The sequence below is a fragment of the Zosterops lateralis genome (genome assembly GCF_965231275.1).
Source record: "Zosterops lateralis genome assembly, chromosome: 7".
In the NCBI taxonomy this organism is placed as follows: domain Eukaryota; kingdom Metazoa; phylum Chordata; class Aves; order Passeriformes; family Zosteropidae; genus Zosterops; species Zosterops lateralis.
This window is the reverse complement of record NC_139767.1, coordinates 7176465-7194011: the sequence shown is the minus strand read 5'-3', so window position 1 is coordinate 7194011 and position 17547 is coordinate 7176465. Positions and strand designations below refer to the sequence as shown.

General features: G+C 40.6%; 1 protein-coding gene across 5 annotated transcripts in view; it reads right to left on the bottom strand.

The window, feature by feature from the left end:
* Nucleotides 1-17547, bottom strand: part of GULP1 (GULP PTB domain containing engulfment adaptor 1) — a 167556-nt gene that overhangs the window by 137931 nt on the left and 12078 nt on the right. For 2 of the 5 annotated variants that reach the window (XM_083865455.1, XM_083865459.1), the window contains exon 1: nucleotides 7857-7953. The exons of 1 other annotated variant lie outside the window; for it this stretch is intronic. The gene's annotated coding sequence lies outside the window, so the exon portion shown is untranslated. Of the gene's footprint in view, nucleotides 1-4702; nucleotides 4726-7856; nucleotides 7954-17547 lie in introns of those variants that run through there. 2 more of the 5 variants (XM_083865458.1, XM_083865457.1) reach the window with 2 other exon arrangements.

Here is a 17547-nt window from a genome sequence, read left to right as displayed (position 1 = left end):
CTGGAGAAATAAACACCATACAGAACACCAGACATTAAAGCAGTTTCTCCCAAGTACAGCACACTATCCTTGCCTACCGTGACACAAATCCTCCTTCCCTGCAGCAGCACTGTCACTTGTGCAGTTAAATCATTTTTGGTTGCCAATCAGCACCAAAGCCAAGCAAACACCTGCTTGTTTCTAAGAGAACTAATCAACGGTGCTGTCAACTGCACTTCAGTTTCCTGACAGATCACTGCAACTCCCATGTAGGCTCTGCTCGCTCTGAGCTTCCCACACTGGCAGATTTGCAGTGGCTGTAGCCACCAGCTGTCTCGTGCCATCTCAGTCAAAACCAGTAATAAAAGAGCCATGTAGCTGTGCTGACAGCTGGAGGTATTACCCACGCAAGCACATCATTCAGTATGGCATGGCTGAAATGCCAGCTAATGGTTTGGATTCAGGAATTACTCTTCATAGCAGAGAAAATTACTCATACAAAACCAGTCTAACCGCTTAATAGCTAATTAAATATCCTCAGCCGTAAAACACGGGGATTGGAACCAAGACCTCTGGGAGATGTACCTAATTTTGAAAGAGAAAATAATAAATAGCTGATATGCTCTTCTAGATTATCGCATTTGCTGTCAATGACAGAGTGCTTGTGACAAACACATGGGATTACCAGTCAGTATGGTCAGGTTAGAGCACAGCTTGCTGATTCTGCTGTATTTTTGTGCAGAAGCAATAGGCCCTGAGAGAACTTAGGCGGGGAACTAAAGTTCCCAAGTGCCCTCTCCAAGACTGGCTGGTTTCTTAGGTACAATTTCAAACCCACAGGGGATAAACCAGAAACAGAGCTCCCCTCACAGAATGGGATGGGAGGGAAGATGGAGACTCATTTTTACAAGCTAGGACACTTCTGGTGAGTTCGTTTGGTCTCCAAAGAAACCTAATATACTTTTTAAAGAATAAGAAGTAGAATTAGTAGTGGAGAGCCCCATTGAAGTAGAAGGGGATTTAACAATTTAACAAGAATTTTAACCTCTAACAGTTTTAGGTGGCTGTGTAAGAAGAGGTTACTTTACATGTCCCTTTCCCAGCCACAGGCATTGGCCCAGCCCCTCTCTTCTTTTACCACCCTGCACAAAAACATGTACAAAGACAAAACCAACCCATCACCAAGAAAAAACTACAAACTCTGATTACAAGAAAACGTATAGCTACACACGGGCCATTTCATCCAGTCAGGTAAAACCCAGAAATTCTCTCAAGAACATTAGCATTACACACACTGAGGTACCTGTTCAGCAATGTTGACATACTGCATTTCACACCATAAAACATAGCAAAAGCAAACAATTAAGTGCAATTACTATATGGCACAGAAAGATCAGGGAATTAGTAACAGCTCCAGCGGCACGATTTGTTGGAAAAGTATTTCTTCCATCCTAAGCCCATTTGCACAACATGATAAATTGAATATTAATGCAACATGTAACTTACAAAATTAGTAATGCAATTTTTAGGCTGCTTGAATCAAGAAAAAGACAGTCCTTATCTCAGACATTAAAGACCTTTGTGTTTACAAATCCACAGTAGGCTGTGCTTTAGAGCTTACACATGTGAAACAGATTAAGGGGCACCATGGTGGGGGTTAATGTCTCAAACTTTCTGCTGGCTACATCATCAGTCCCCTGCTGCTATTTTCTATCCTGAGCAAAGATTCAGCATCATTTACCATATACACTTCACTTCTCACTTTCTGCTTTGTTTTAAAAAGTCTTCACACATTAATCTTAACTACAGTTACTCTACAACAGGTATGACTTGGGCATGAGATACCCTGCAAAATAAGATCACTGTTCAGCTTTAATCCCAAGTGTCCACAGCTTTGGAAATGATGGTTCTGCCACTTTATCAATCAGGAAGCAGACAAAAGAGAAAAGCTATCAGCTACAGATTTCAGCTGTGGAGTAAGCCTCACAAGAGACTTTTTCTTGAAGACGCAAGTCCTAAAATTTGGAGTTTGTGTGAAAAAAAAAATGTTTTCAATACAAAAAAAAGTTCAGATCTACATACCTGTGTAAAGAAAAAGCTTTAAAGAAGGAAAACAATACCAAATGTTTACAAGGAGCCTATAGTATTTTAAATCTCATTATTTTTACAATTTACTTTTTTTTAGGGAACCTGACTCATGATCTTTGAATGCACTCAGCTGCCAACACGGCGTGTAGGAAGAAAGCATTAGAGACTGCACATATCTGCTCAGCAAGGCATTTGGAAAGATGGCCTGGACAAACGTTTAAAAAAATAGGTTTGAGGACACAAAAAAACTTTCTTAAACAACTCCTAATGTAACTGGCATGCAAAGATGATTGCTGTTCCAAACAACATTTTGAGATGTGACTGCAGGAAAAATAATCTATTTTACTGGGAACACAGTCCTTTATCTAGGCTCATTACCTCACTTTAGTGATACGTTCCAGAAGATTTCACAACAGATTAAGAAAAAAATGCAGCTGTTTCAAGAGATACCTTCTTTAAAAGATGCACAAAGACAGACACACACCTCAAAATAAAAGCTCTCAAACTGACAAAAGAGAAAATATATTCATTAATATCAGGAATGCCTTTGTGCACAGGAAAACAAATAATTACTCTGGGCAGCACATATAAATTGCCAGCACTAGCACAGAAGAGACTTACCCCAAAGCTGAGCCAGCCCAGTCTGCAGCTGGAAAGAAACCAGCTCTCCCCAGGCTCCCCTGACACAAGGAGAGTTTTAAGACCAAGGGGAGAATGGGCAACCACCTCTCTTCCAGACATCTTTCCCCCACAGCAGGAGAAATCTCATCCCCAGCCTTTTGTCTAATGGAAAACAATTTTGATTTTGCCTAGACTGCTGAGATCTCTGAAAAAGCCTTTAAGGGTTACAGGGATTTAGGGTTGATCACTTGGAAAGTTTAAGCACAATGTTCAAGTGCCTAAAGTCCCATTCTGCCTAGAAGAAAGTGAAGATCTGACATCTGCACGTAAAAGAACAGAAATGGAAACAGAATAGAATATTAAATGTCACAACAGGTAGTAGTCAGGATTCTGCTTTGCACACTGTGGTACTGTTGCATTTTACCTTTGGTCAGAATTTTCCCCATTAAAACTAATGGGATGGAGACAGCAGAGGAAGAATTGAAAAAAAAAAAAAAAAAAAAAAAAAAAAAAAAAAAAAAAAAAAAAAAACAAAACAAAACACCACCACATTAGAGATCTTGAAATGTTCCAGAGAACCCAACAGCCCTCAAAACACTCTTCCACTCTATCTGAAAAGAATGAGGAGGAATTTGCATGCAGTTTTACAGCTACCATGTTATTTTGGGAATTATGAGAAGACTGAAGAGATTAGGCTTCTGCATCCATATCTATTCCCAAGCACTCAAGTATCCACATACACCTCTCCACAAAGCAATAAAGTAAGCCACAAACAGCCATCACATACTTTTGAATGCCGAAAGTTTTGCTTTAGAAGTCCCATACTTTTCAACATAAAAATGTTATTTCCTTGTGTTGCTCAGGATACTGTGCTACGGCACAGGAATAACCAGAATACCTAAACAATTTCCACAGATTATAGTTCTAATTTCTGACCAAAAAAAAACCAACCAAAAAAGTCTCCCACCTTAATTCTATCAGTGGAGCCAGCTGCAGTCTCCAACCAGTGCCTTAATACGAGAATTGTTTACCAAGTTACACTGGTGCACACCATTGAAAGGCAAGGGTGTTGATCAGGTATTGCTGACAGAATACACAGAAAAACATTTGGCTGCACAGATGTTGCTGAATCTTTATAACTCCAAGTGATATAGTAAATGGAGAAAATACAGCTCAGTTCTCAGAATTAAACCAGAATATGCAAGTTTAGGGTGCAACATAAAATAAATGCAGTAGTAACCAAGTGATTACATACTAATAAGATGAATATATCAGACTCTGGAATTAAAATGACAGAATTTCTTAATGGCTGCCCTTCAAAACAGAAGGAATACTGCAGAAGTTAAAGAAATCCAGTGCCTTAATCTAAGAGGCTTTCCAGTACTTTTTGCCAAATTATCAAGCAGCCTGTAGGTGTTACAGTCTCAGTTCTGCTTTTTGCTTCAGTAAAAACTACTTAGATGGCTGTCAGAAACCCAGGTGCTGTCTGTTCCACAAATGTGTTTGTTTCCTTCAGCTACAAAATTCTACATTCTCTGTCTTTGGCTGATACGTAATAACACATCAGAGACGTAAGTCACTCCAGCCTGATGAAACAATCACATTTCAATTTGGGGTGCCCTCTTAGCGCCGTGGTAAGAACATCTGCTTAAACTGGCAGAGGAGGGGAGGAATGAAAGTGGAAATTCTTTCCTGGGAGTTCATGATGTGTTTTCAGTTGGATAAGTTCTCCATTGGAATAAAATCTGTGGCAACATCGCTTCAGACTCCTGATGTTCAGTTTAGTGTAACAAATGTTCTTTGAAACCACACGGCAAGAGGGGGCCTTAAGGGAGGACTGCCTGCTTAGTATGTGCAGTGGAGGTGCAGCCTAGGCTTAAAAATGCATTTTAAGTGCATTAAAATGCTTAAGAAAATATTTTTAAGACTTAAGAGCCACTACCAACCATTTCCAGAGTCTTTCCAGTGCCCCTGGGCAAACAGAGTGGCACAGACAAGGTCCACAGCTACATACCTGAGACTGAAAGGGTGGGCAGTGATGCCACTTCTGCATTCAGGTCTGTGCCCTGAGGACAGACCACAAAATGAAGATAATTGAGTAAATCTACCTCCTCCTTCCTCCCAGCCCTAACCAACACGGGCCATGTAATCCAGATCAAGGCTACACATTCAACGACAGTAGCTGGCCATCCCACAACAGCAAATCCACTCAACAGCTTGATTAAGCATTTAACTCACAGGGAATGTTCAGGGGAGCACTGGCAGCGAGGTAGCAAAGCTACCTGCATGAACAAAGCCAACATTCTGATCTCAGGGATTCAGGAGATACTAGGAAGGAAATTACTTCCAAAGATATTGACAGATGTATCTGCATGCAGAGTTACATTCTGAAGGTAAGAGAACCAAAGAGAACATTGTTAGGGAGCTATGCAGAGGCACTGTGTGCTCTCACAGGGGCAGTATTGTTTGCTCTTTTCTGGATTACAACCTGAGTCTCTGAAGGAGCTTATCCCTTCAAAAATCAGATTACAGTAAGGCAAAAAAGGCGATGGGGAAAATGCTTATTTGTGCCCAATTAGCATATTCTTATGCAACAACTCTATTAAGTCATGAACTAATGATATTTTTGTCTCAAGAGCTGATGTACTGGGAACACAGACTCGTCTTCTGCCACACATTCCACTACTGATAATAACCGAAAATTCCAAGGGACCTGCAGTTCTTTTGAACAGAACCTGGTGGACTTCGGCTCTCAGTGTTAGACTTGTTCTCTTGAAAAAATGACAGAATTAAAATCCTGACAAAAGCCATACTAGGTACGACCAAAGTTTAGTGATAAGGTCGTTTCCCTCTGTTCTCTTTCAAGCTATGTCAGTTCTCCAGTTCAAGCTGAAGATGTCCTTTAATTAATTCAGCTGGTAATTCTAATTATGTTCTTGACATGCTCAAGCAATACACTCTTGAGGGATTATCTCAAGAGAAAAACTAATTCTGTAATTGTAATACAAATTCCAGTTTATTGTATTTGACCTCTCAAGTGTTTCCTATAAGTCTCCTGATTATGAGTTTTAGAGCATCCAGCAATGTTTACAAACATCGTACATTACAAGCAATGTTTACAAACTGCTACTGAACCACGAGTAACCTTGTCTACAGGCAAGAGACTAGCAAATCGTAATGAGCTTGTAAAGGAAAATCTGAAATGGCACATCAGGTAAGTGTTTTGCAGAACAGCAGATGCACAATCTTTGAACTCCAGAAAAACTCACAAAAAGGTCACAAAGTTACCTCTAAAGACTAAGGAGGCAGCACAAACCAGTAGTTTGTATAATGTCCCCTCTTGTTTCCCATTCCTGCTAACCACATCTTCCTCCAGTAGCAGAAGAATTCCTCCGAGATTTAAAATGCTCTACACAGACCAATGTATCACAGTTTACTGTTGCAATAATTTTAATTTCTGTACTCATCACTCACAAGACACACCCAATCACGTCATCCTAACTTCTCAGGCAACTAGAGTTGTACTTGTTTCTGGTTATTTCCAGTCCCCTTTAGTTGATATTCCTGTCACTGTAGCTCTGCTGAAAGTATAAACAAAAACTCTCCTTTGCATCCTTCAACACTGTGCCATAACACCAGGCTTTTAATCCCTAAACTACTCTTTTTATTCAAGCCATTCATGTAAACATAAGCCTTTAACGAGATCTATAATCACTAACGCGTTCATACACTTAAAGTGTGTCCCAGAAAAGTGTATGGCTAATAGCCACAAAATTATTTCCCCCGTTTTGTTGTGTCTTTCTCCAAGTTCAGGTGGATAATCTCCAAATAGTTGAAGTTGTACCTGACATACTACTGCATCACAAATCTGCCAAGTAAATCTACAACTCTGAGGCAAAACTTACTGTTCATTCTGAAATGACCACAAAAATAGAACTCTGACCTTCAAAAAGATATTATTTTCCTTTCTGATGAATGGTTTTGTCTTACTACGATTGACACCCTAAGTGGCTCTGAAATAACGCTTATCCCTACAACTGAATGGTACCACTCAGGTTACATGTTCATCTAACACACAGGTGAAGAAAATCACAGAAAATAACTTCTAAAAGGAGAAGCAGTCACATAATACACAAATATAGATGCTTATTTATATTTATACCAAAAAACCCAAATATATTGCTATGATATTTTACATGAATCTCTGCACATTCAAAGCACCTTCATAATCACCTTCATTTATGCCTTTGCTTTCCAGTTTATTGAGAGGGGTTAACATCTTTTTAGTTATGATAACTTTTTCTTTTCATAAAGATGACTTTTTAAGAACTTGCAACTGCAATGGAACAGTAGGAACTGAAAAGTTTAAAAGTTGCATGCTATTTAAATTAGAATCTAATAAGTGTCTTAGACTTCAAAAAGAGACCCCAGAAATCTATTTCTTCGGAAGGGAGTCAATTCCTTTGTATGAAGAATACAATTAACCTTTACGGGCCTTAGACTGACTCTCGATGCCCCCTAATAAATGAGAAGGACAGTGAAATTAAATGAGCAACATACTTTTACACGTTCCCCTACTTGTCACACAACTTTTAGACTGAGAACGTCTCCCTGAATGTCCCTCCCCGACTCCGAGGCAGAGCTGCAGCCCTCGCTCAGATTCCTCTGTTCGCACCACGATCCATCCAGCAAACTCCTCCAGCACCCCACCCTCCCGACACACGCGGAGTTAAAATTAACTCGGTGCTTTGGGTTTGGTGAGGAGCCCGAGATCCTCCCCTGTAGAGCAAGGAGCGCAGAGCGGCCCCGAGGCGAGCCCAGCTCTGCTCTGCTCGGAGCCGCCCAGCCCCGCCGGGTGCCACCGGAGCCTCCCAGGAAAACAAAACCTCCTCTCGGATAAAGCCCGCACTGTGCTCACAGCGGGCTAAACACCCGACCCCCAATGAAAGCCACCTCATTATTCGCAGCTGCTTGAAATTCCAGGAGCCCAGCCCGGGTGTCCGGGGCTCCGTGCGGTGCCGGGCTGGGCACGGGGCCCCCGCGGCAGCGGCACGGCCGGGCAGGTGAGGGGACCGGGGCACAGCCCCGCCAAGTTCCCCGCACTGCCCGGCGTTCAACAGGCGCCCGGACCCCCGTCCCTCCCTCCCTCCCGCGGTGCCGCCGCGTACCTGCGGGGATGGAGCCGCCCGTCCCGCCGCCTCCCCGCGCCTCTCGCTCCGTTCGCGGCCGCCCCGAAAGTTTCCTGACGTCAGCGCGGGCGGGCGGGAGGGAAGGAGGGAGCGGACCCGCCCGCTGCCGGGCTCGCCGCCGGGCCGGGCACCGCCGCTGCTCCCGGGCTCCCCCTGCCTCCCGCCGGGGCCGGGATGCGCCACAGAGAGCGGAGGAGAAGGCGGGAGGAGGGGGCAGCAGCTGGGAAAGTGAGGAGCGAGAGTTAGTAACTCCGCGTTCCTCAAGGAAGCGACTCCTAAAGACAATAGTAGTAGCAGCACTCGCGCTGGTCTTGGTTAAAGCCGCGGTGAGTTTTGTGAAATTGTGCACGTTTTACAGATGCACAACCTCACGCTGACTTTGGGGAGTGTCTGTGGCATGCGCTCCCCATTAAAGTGTCCTCTAGAAACACCAGAACGGGGTAATCCAATACATTAATCTGACAGTCATGGTACGTGCAAGTTAGGGGCAAAGCATTTTCTGTTGAAAGGCAAGGAATTCACGTCTGCCATATTTCTTTTATTACTGGTGGGCTTCTGCCACAGTACTGCCAATGACAGGGCACGTAGTGTCTGTGGAAAAGCAGGAAACTCATCTATCATTCCTCCCTGATTATTTTCTTAACAGCACATGAATGATGCCTTTCATTTTACGTTAATCAGTAGAGAAACCTCAAGAATGGCCATTTAGAGAGCAGAACAAAACATGCCCCTGGAATCAAAGCAAAGGCGTTTTGTCTGCAGCAGGTGTATTCTTGTTTTAAAAACAAGATGGAAAACAGTTCCGGGTGACAATTTATGGCCCAGAGTGGAAAAATCATGAGAGAAAAAACACATGCAGGGTAGAAGTCAGGAGCAGGCAGCTTTTTAAATCAGTAAACTCTGGATAATTACATGCATAAGTATGAAATATGCAAAAATTTAATTAGCATGGCTGCCTTTTCCATTCACGACTAAAATAAAAAACCAAAACCAATCAAACTCCAAAACAGGTACACAAAACTCAAGTAAATGAGTAGTTTGTCTTCTCTAGACATTACAAAGCTACTGAAATGTTCCATCAGCTTAGTCTCTCAAGTAAAGGAAACAAATGCTAATTTTTCACATGGTTTCAGAGTTATTTGTAAACTTTACTAGGAAACTAACAAGCTAAATTCCAAAATATAAATAGAAAATGAATTCTGAGCAAGAAGGAAAATGGAAAACACTTGGGGAAATTGTATGAGTTTTATGTTCTAAATAACATCAAGTCCAGGATTTTTTTTCAGCTATTATTTTCATATACTAAGTCTTCAATACTTCAGGTGGGGGAAAAAAACCCACACAAGAAAAAAATACCTACTAAACCTGCCTACTGCAACATTAAGACAGTTGAAGGAAAATTCTGAGGAATCTGAGCAAATAGATTTCATTCACAGATGTTGCATGAGTGGCCAACAGAAATAAACTCTTTTTTTTGACTGTTGTTGTTACTGACAGCTATTCCCATACTCCTTTCTGCAGCATCTTGTTGGAGCTGACAACTGCATTGCATGCAGCTCCTCAGCCATTTGTCCCTGTCAAAAACAGTGACAGGGAGGATGGGAAGAGAGATAATCTAGGAATTGTATGAAATCATTGAAGAAAAGGAAAAGCAGACTGCTATCCAGAGCCTTATTTTTTAGAGTTTCTCAAAGATGCAGACACAAACTCATCTAGCACAAGTTTGAAACTTAAAATTGTGATAAAGCTTTCAGGCTTCAAGAGCATGTTTTTCATGTTTGTGTGGCTGGTTTTTAAAGCAACAAGGCAAATCGTGTAGTGCTTCCTTAGGCAAAACTGCAGCTCATTTCAGTGTCAGGAAGCATCTTTATCTATTTGGCATTTCACAACAGGCATCCAAAGTTGGACTTTGGTTCAGATCATAAACAAGTGCTCAGCCTTGTTCAGTAGGTGTACCAATTTTAGTTTGATTAGACAAGCTCAGCTGTCATCTGCAAAACAGAGCACACTCTAGACAAAGAGAAAACATTCTGGCTATTGAAATGCATGCTATGAGTTTTTCAAAGGTGATGCAGAAAGCAAGTAAAATTAAGGGCACTTTAATTTTTTTTTTTTGTGGCACCATAGCAGAGTCTACACCAGAGAAAGCTAAAAATAAATTATTATGCAGGAATGGGGTTTTTTACTTACTGGGTATTGTGAAGTAAAGTATGTTTGATCAAGTCAGGGTAGATTTTTTCTAAAATCAAGTTATACCACTTTAAATGCAATAAAATTATGTGTATATAATATATTAGTCAGGAAAGGACATTTTTCAAAATCCCTTCTGCATGCAACATTTTTCTTTAAAAAAGTGAGACACTTTTTAACAGCAGAGGAAAATACTCAGTACATAGGAAGCTTTCTAGTTCTTCTGTGATATATTTTTGACATAATCTGTACTGAAATGCTTAAATAAAAGGAATGTAAAGCAAATCTATTTTCAACTTAAATTTGCTACATCGTATTTGAAGGGAAGCGAAGAAAATGTGACATCTTTCTTCTGTGGACAATTTTTTTTCCCCCCATCAGCAGTGGTAACCTCAGGGTGGAATGAGGACGTTATTTGAGAGGAAAAGTAGAGCAAAAAATATTTGAATTCTCTCATTTATATCTATTCCTCTTAGGTTTTAATTGGTGTGGTCCTTAAAGGGAAAGACTGAGAGCAAAAAGAACCAAATCCTGCCTTGCTCAGTAGTCTAGATCCCCCTCAATCCAAGTGGACAAATTCAGGTCACTACCAAGACTATCATACTTGAGTGTTGCAGAGAAGTTGAGCAAAGAAGAGAGGACACTCAGGGGGAAAAAAATCTTCAGAAACAAACACATAGACTAGTTTGGGCTGGAAAGGACCCTAAAGATCATCCAGTTCCAATCCCCTGCCATGAGCAGGGACCTTTCACTAGGCCAGGGTGCTCAAAGCCCCATCCAGAGCAGCCTGAAACTCTTCCAGGGCTGCAGCACCCACAGTTGCTCTGGGCAATTTATTCCAGTGTCTCACAAGCCTCAGAATTTCCTCCTAGCATCTAATCAACACCTGCCCCTTTCAGCTGGGAGCCAAACCCCTTTGTCCTGCCCCTACATTCCCTTATGAAATGTCCCTCTCCACTTTCAGGCTTGCACCCTGGCTCCTACATGAATGGTCTGGTTTCATTGTCCTCCTGAGACTATAAATGTCAGTCATGCAAACAGATGATCATAGAGGAACAGCAAAAGCAATAGAATCAGAAGTCTTTTAGACCTGTAGCTTTGCTGATATCAAAGAATAAATACCAATCACTTGAACTGATTTGCCAGAAAATAGTTACTAGAGGAAACAGAGATTAAAGAATTGCACAAATTACAAAACCCGAGAAGTTTCCCCACACTTCTGAGCCCTGTCTCGCCCCTCACAGACCAAAAGCTACATCATGTTACTCTGCAAGGCTATGAAACAAGAAACCAAAGCAACCTCTGTTCTGTCCTCCTTTATGAAGAAACAATGCCAGAGAAGTTATTCCCAATTTTCTATTTAACCTATAGCTCCTTTAAGGTTGTTATGGTAGTACAACATTACATATACATCCCCATTTAAAGTTTTCCTTGCCAAAAGAACTGTAAATTGCCACACAGACATCACAACCCAAAACAGATCTTAATCTTAGACTATAACAGCAACAACCCTCTATTTCAGCAAAGGGAAGGACATCATTAGCACTGTGATCATTTTGGGCATCACAGATGGCAAGGGCCAGAAGGACCTCAGTAGCCTGCCAATTATTTTCCTTATCTATGGTTGTAACCAAGCACATAAGAAGGCTACTGTTGGTCAGATCGTCAGAGCAGATGCTGGCCTTTTTAAGGCAGCTGTATACAATCATACTACCTGAATTTTCACTTTGATTTGACAAAATAAAACCTCTTTTGTGAGAGGTTTTAATGACAGAGGCTTATAAACATTAGAAGATATGATATGGAAGCAGGAAAGAGGGAAAACATGAGTAGATATCTGTTCTAGCTTTATTAACTTGGAATGTAATCATGTTTCAGAGATGTGAAGAGTTATTCACTCAAAACCACAATATTTCTTGTGTTTCTCCTATGCTCCCATTTATTAAAAGATTCTTGCCAGATATTTGAGAGAGGTATTTTTTGCTTGTTACTCTTTTTTCCCATTTTTGTAAAACTTTAGGAGCAAAAAGAACTATTACATTACTTTGATTTGTTAGGTGCCATAGGCTACACTATTTTAACCAGATGTCTTAACTATTGAGTTGTTAGGGTACATTCAGGGCCTGAAGAAACCAGTACTAAATGGATGAGAAAAACAAGCTGCTGACAGTGCTCAAGCGTGGGTGGAGGTGACTGATTTACTGTTGCTCATTGCAAACCTGAGCTGGTTATCACTGTGTAATAACAAGATATATAAAGAAGGTCCTTTATGTCATAGCTACTAGAGTTTTCATCCTAAAGGCTGTCAGACTCTATAGCCCTGAAGCTTTTTCTGTGAGTATGTGACATTAAAATTATTATAGTCACCCATACAAATTATTTCTAAAATAGAAAAGCAATATTCTATGTAGAACTTCTCACAGACTAATGCTGGTTATAAACTTCCCGTCAAAAAGCCAAGAGAAACAAAGAGACAAAACTTCATTCTAAAGTTTTAAAAAAAGGAAGAAGCAATAAAGAATTTTCATTAAAAACTAAAAGCTAACATATAGTATCCCTTGCAGAGAATAAGAGTAGGAAATGATTATTTTGTTTGGGTTTTTTTCTGTGCCAGTTGTCCTTTGAAGTGTGGTAGAACATCTACTTCTGAAAATATCTGAATAGTCTAAGTTGCTTAGTCTAGGACAAAAACCTAGATCATTAAGAAGGCCTAAAAAACTAACCATGCCACTAGCTTATGACAGAAACAATCAAAGAAACCATTACTTTTCTCTACACTGCACATGGACCTAAGTTTTTAAAAATACCTATAATATTAGAAAAAAAATGCAGGAAAAATTTACTCGGTGAATAAACCAAAGAAAAATTTCAATTTATCTCCCATGGAACTCACAAGGGTTTTTCCTGTGGACTTCAAAGAGAGCAATATATTAATAAAATAATTGAACAAGAGTAAAATCACAAAATAGAAAGCTGTTGCAGCACCCCTCTTTTTAGAGAGTAGATATGGGTTGAGACACAGACTCCTTGTTTATCACAGCATGAAAACGGCCCTGGTTTATTCCTCTTTACACCTCAGCCATCCTGACCCCAACCATTCACTGACTCTGCCTGCACCAAGCTCCTGCTGGAGGTTTCCCCTGCAGCCTCTGACTGCTGCTTATTTCCTGCTGAGCTCTGACTGCAGGGATCAGTTTGCAGCCTGTGACTGCAGCTTTTCCCCAGCCAGACTGTGACTGCAGGTTCAACAACAGGCTCTGACTGCACACCCACACTGACCTCACTAGAATGACTCTCTCTCCCCCCAGGATCCTACATCTTCATGATCCTTTCCTCTCCCTGATGATTCCTCCTCCTCCGTGATTCCCCTCACCAGCAGCCCCACTCCCTTTAATCACACTTACCTTTACTGGCTACAGGTGTGACTCATCAGGGTGAGGCTGTATTGGGTAATTAACACAGCTGTTACTGATCAGGGGCCAGGTCACCTGTATTCCCTTTTCCTACAGAAAGCCTTTGCTTTCAGGTCTTCTAATTGGCAGAATGCTGAAGGAGATCTGGAACAATCTTTAAGCCCCTGACATAAACACTGCAGCACCTATCAACATGTAAATTGGAAAGTCAAATTTTCAAAGTTTACTAAAATAGCCTAGGCAAGGCCTCACAAAACATAAGCATTACTTGAGGCCTTTTGAATCAAGACCAAATCAATATTTTATATATGTGTGTCATAATCCAAACTTCCCTTTCTTTTCCTTATGTAATACTCCATCCTGCTTTACTGAAGACAATACAGATGCATATGAAGTTAAGGCTAAGTTTACTTATTCATATTAAATACAAATCACAACCTTGATGATGGACAATAGAAGTACTGCACACATTTAATATGCATTTAAAAAACCCTTGGGTTACTTTTCATGTATAACTGAAAAGTTAGAAGAAATGAAATTTGGTAGTATTTTTAAAAGTCTAGGCAAAGTACATGAAATCTCAAGGCAGCAGGAATTTAATACTGCAACAAAGAACCTAACACTGCAAGAAGAAATAAAGCCCTGATATACACCACGCTTTTATGATCTGTAGGAGAAAGAATAAACATCCAATTAGAACTACCTTGTAGCTGACAGTTTGGAGTGTAATGAATTATCAGCATTATTTGTGTGCTGCAGAAATGAACCCGCTTCCTTTGCAGTCAGCTGTACCATCATTTTTAAGCCCACTGCTCTCATCATTGGTCATAAATACTAGCCATAATCATGAAGTTCCTTGCTTACTTATTTCTCACAGAAAACATGTTATTCACAGAAGTTTAGCACTGTAAATATTTTTATGTACACTCTCTGTTCTGGAATATATCTGTCTAGAAACAGAAAGTGCCATTAATCTCTTCCAGTAACAGTACCATCTAAGAATCCTCAGTAAATTTCAGACAGTGAATTTGTCTTTTGAGGTAAAACAACGTGAGGAAGCATCACTTTGGAGTTTGGGATTGCTAAGTGCCAAATTCTGGTATAGACTTCCCAGCATAAACAGGTGCCTTCAAGCAAGGAGAACAGATCATCAAACCTTTTAGTGGAAAGCAACCCCGTGAGCTAGCATCTGCAAATAGAGACTTGGAACTGGCTTGTTCGGATATTTGAATCAACTTCCATGTTTTCCTCCAGGCTTCTTAAGAACTCTTCTTGAATTACAGCAGTGAGAAGTGAACAACAGAATTATTCCTTAGTTTGTATCTGATATGTGTGTTTTATGAACACATTCATAAGTCTTCATTGCTTCCACCAGGCACAAATTCACACATTTCCATAGCTATCAGACCATGAAACTTGGTGTTATTCTCTGCTAAACATTTCAAACTCATACTTTCTCTCCATTTTCTTGGTAGGTATCTCATCATTTTTCCTGGGTTTGTCCTTTAATAGTAATCCTTCTTTTTTATGCTGTAAATGAAAAGCAGCTGAGCCTGTAGACAGCTTGTAAATGGACTTCAGTGTTGCAGGAGAGATTCAGCTCTTTTCTAAAATGTAATCATGCATTCTATAAAACAGAACAACAGGTGTGAAGAACTTATGCAATCTAGAGAACACTAAAACATACCTGCAAATCCATCTCTGACTGGTACTGAGCTGAACTCTCTCTGTATTGTTTGTCTTGGAGTTGTTGCTCTTGCAGACTACACTGTGGTCTTCTTGCCCCTTCCTTCAGTAATGGACAAGACAATCCCTCAGTCAGTGCTGTCTATGTGCCACAAGTGGAGGTTAAAAACTTCCTTCCAGATGCAGTTAGCATTTCAGTTCAAGGTCTGCTGATGACAATGATCTTCAGATGCTTTTCATTAAAACAAAGAATGACATGGTAAAGGAGTAAACATTTCCCAGAATTTGGGCCACGTGTGGGACTATATCTGAAAGATCTATTGCTTAAAACTGATCTAAAACTGCTCAGGCAAAAAGCCCAGCTGAGCTTTCAAAAGAAATGCCAAGGAGAGTGTATTTAAGTTCATATTACACTGAGTGCAGTACTTTCAGGTAAAGTTCAAAAATTGCCGTTGATGAAGCAGCATTTTAATGCTATGATAAAATCTCATTCAAGATGAACCCAAACTCCATCCAGAACTCCTACATCCCCCTAGTGACTATTTAACATTCAGCACACCTCAGAGTAGAGTCTAAGCATTCCTCTGAAAGCAATAACTGTCCTAATTTGTAAAGGTTGATGTTATTATTGTATTACTTTCAAAAAAGTCATGGGTGCTTATCTGTTGAATAAAGAGCAAACAGTTCACAGAACTATGGCAGTGCAATGTGTGGCTGGGCAAAACAGAGCTATCTATTATAACCATCCAAAAGGCAACAGGGATGTGCTGTTCTGGGTGCTGTACCTTATAGCCTCCCTTCACCTAAGGAAAGGAAAAAAACCTGTCTGTAGCTTTGATTTTATAATGACATCAGTAATCAGTCATTAGCCTTCTGCAACGATAAGGTATTTTTCCAACCACCCACTTCTTGATAGGTAAAGCATAGGGAATATATTAATCTTTGCATGCTAATGGTTCCTGCTATCAACTCAACAAGTGGTCCTTAGAGCTGAGTTAACAAATGTGCTTTCCCACTCCCACACAGGTGGGTGGAGTGGCTCTCTGCTGTCCACTGCTCATTTCAATACCTGCCCCTGGGTAGCCAATCCTACTGATCTCAATAAACAAGTAAACAACATAGTTGTTCCACCAAGCAAGATATAGCCTCAGTAACAAAACTAGGAATAAAGTTCCTGAAGAAAATATCAAAACAGTAAAATGTCCATCAATCTCCTTTCCTCCTTTCACTCAACTTTTCTAAAGAATGCCTTTGCTGTAGAAACAAAGCAGACAATTCAGCATGATAATTTATCTTCCTTTGATCTCTTTTCAGTCTTTCAGCTTTTGATATTCAAGAAAAAAATAATGTACCCATATGGCAAGTAATTTTAGATTAGTATATGGCCAATATTAGCAGCACAAAGCAGCAATGCCCCTGAAAAACCTCCTATCATCCCACTACAATCTCTTCTCTATGTTAACAAAGCTAAGCTGGGACAATGCAATCCTGTTCACCAATGTCATCAGACAAAATAAGCTTCCCCAAGTGTATTTTCTCCTAGCTTGCTCTAATCATTTATCTCTCTGCTTCTGCCTCTAACTTAAAATAATTCCAAATAATTCCTGTTGTGTCAATGCCTCTAAGTTGTTTTTTGGTTATTTTTTTTCTTTTCATATCATAGTTTTGCTTATTGTTCAGCTAAAACTAGTGCTGGTTATTTCTGCCTCAGTTTGTTTCCAGTCACAAGTTGTTTTTTCTTACTTCTTATTTTCCTTTTATTCTTCTATTAGAAATCAAAAAATATTGACCCTAAGTTAGTGCTTTCTGATATCTTGTTTGCTTGGGGATCCCTTCCATCTTGTGTTCACACAGCACAACACAAACCAACTTCTCAGCATTTGACACTGACTAGACCTGAGCTCTGAGAGGAGATCACAGCTCTAGAGCATCTCGTGCACAGTCAGATGACGATAAGTAATCAGACCAATTGCCCCCTGTCCCCCAGGACCTCTTTATTCCAATTCCACATGCACCTGCTTCTCTGTTTGCTGGAGAAGGCCAACACATACTCAACATCATTAAAGTGTCAGGAAGAACAGCTCAACTCCATCTGACTCACTCCTGCCATTTTACAAGTGTCCAGGTTTATCCAGAATCAAATTCCTTCTGAGTTTCAGCCTCAAGCAGCTTCTGGATCTCAGGCCTCCTTGTGTTCTCTGATAAATGCATGAAACACTGATCAGTTTTGCTTTTCTATGTGTCTGAAGGGCACAAGATTTCAGGGGAGTTTTAGACTGAATATTAGGAAAAGGCTCTTCCCCCAGAGGGTGGTTGGGCGCTGGACAGGTTTCCTAGGGAGGTGGTCACAGCACCATGCCTGACAGAGTTCCAGAAACTTT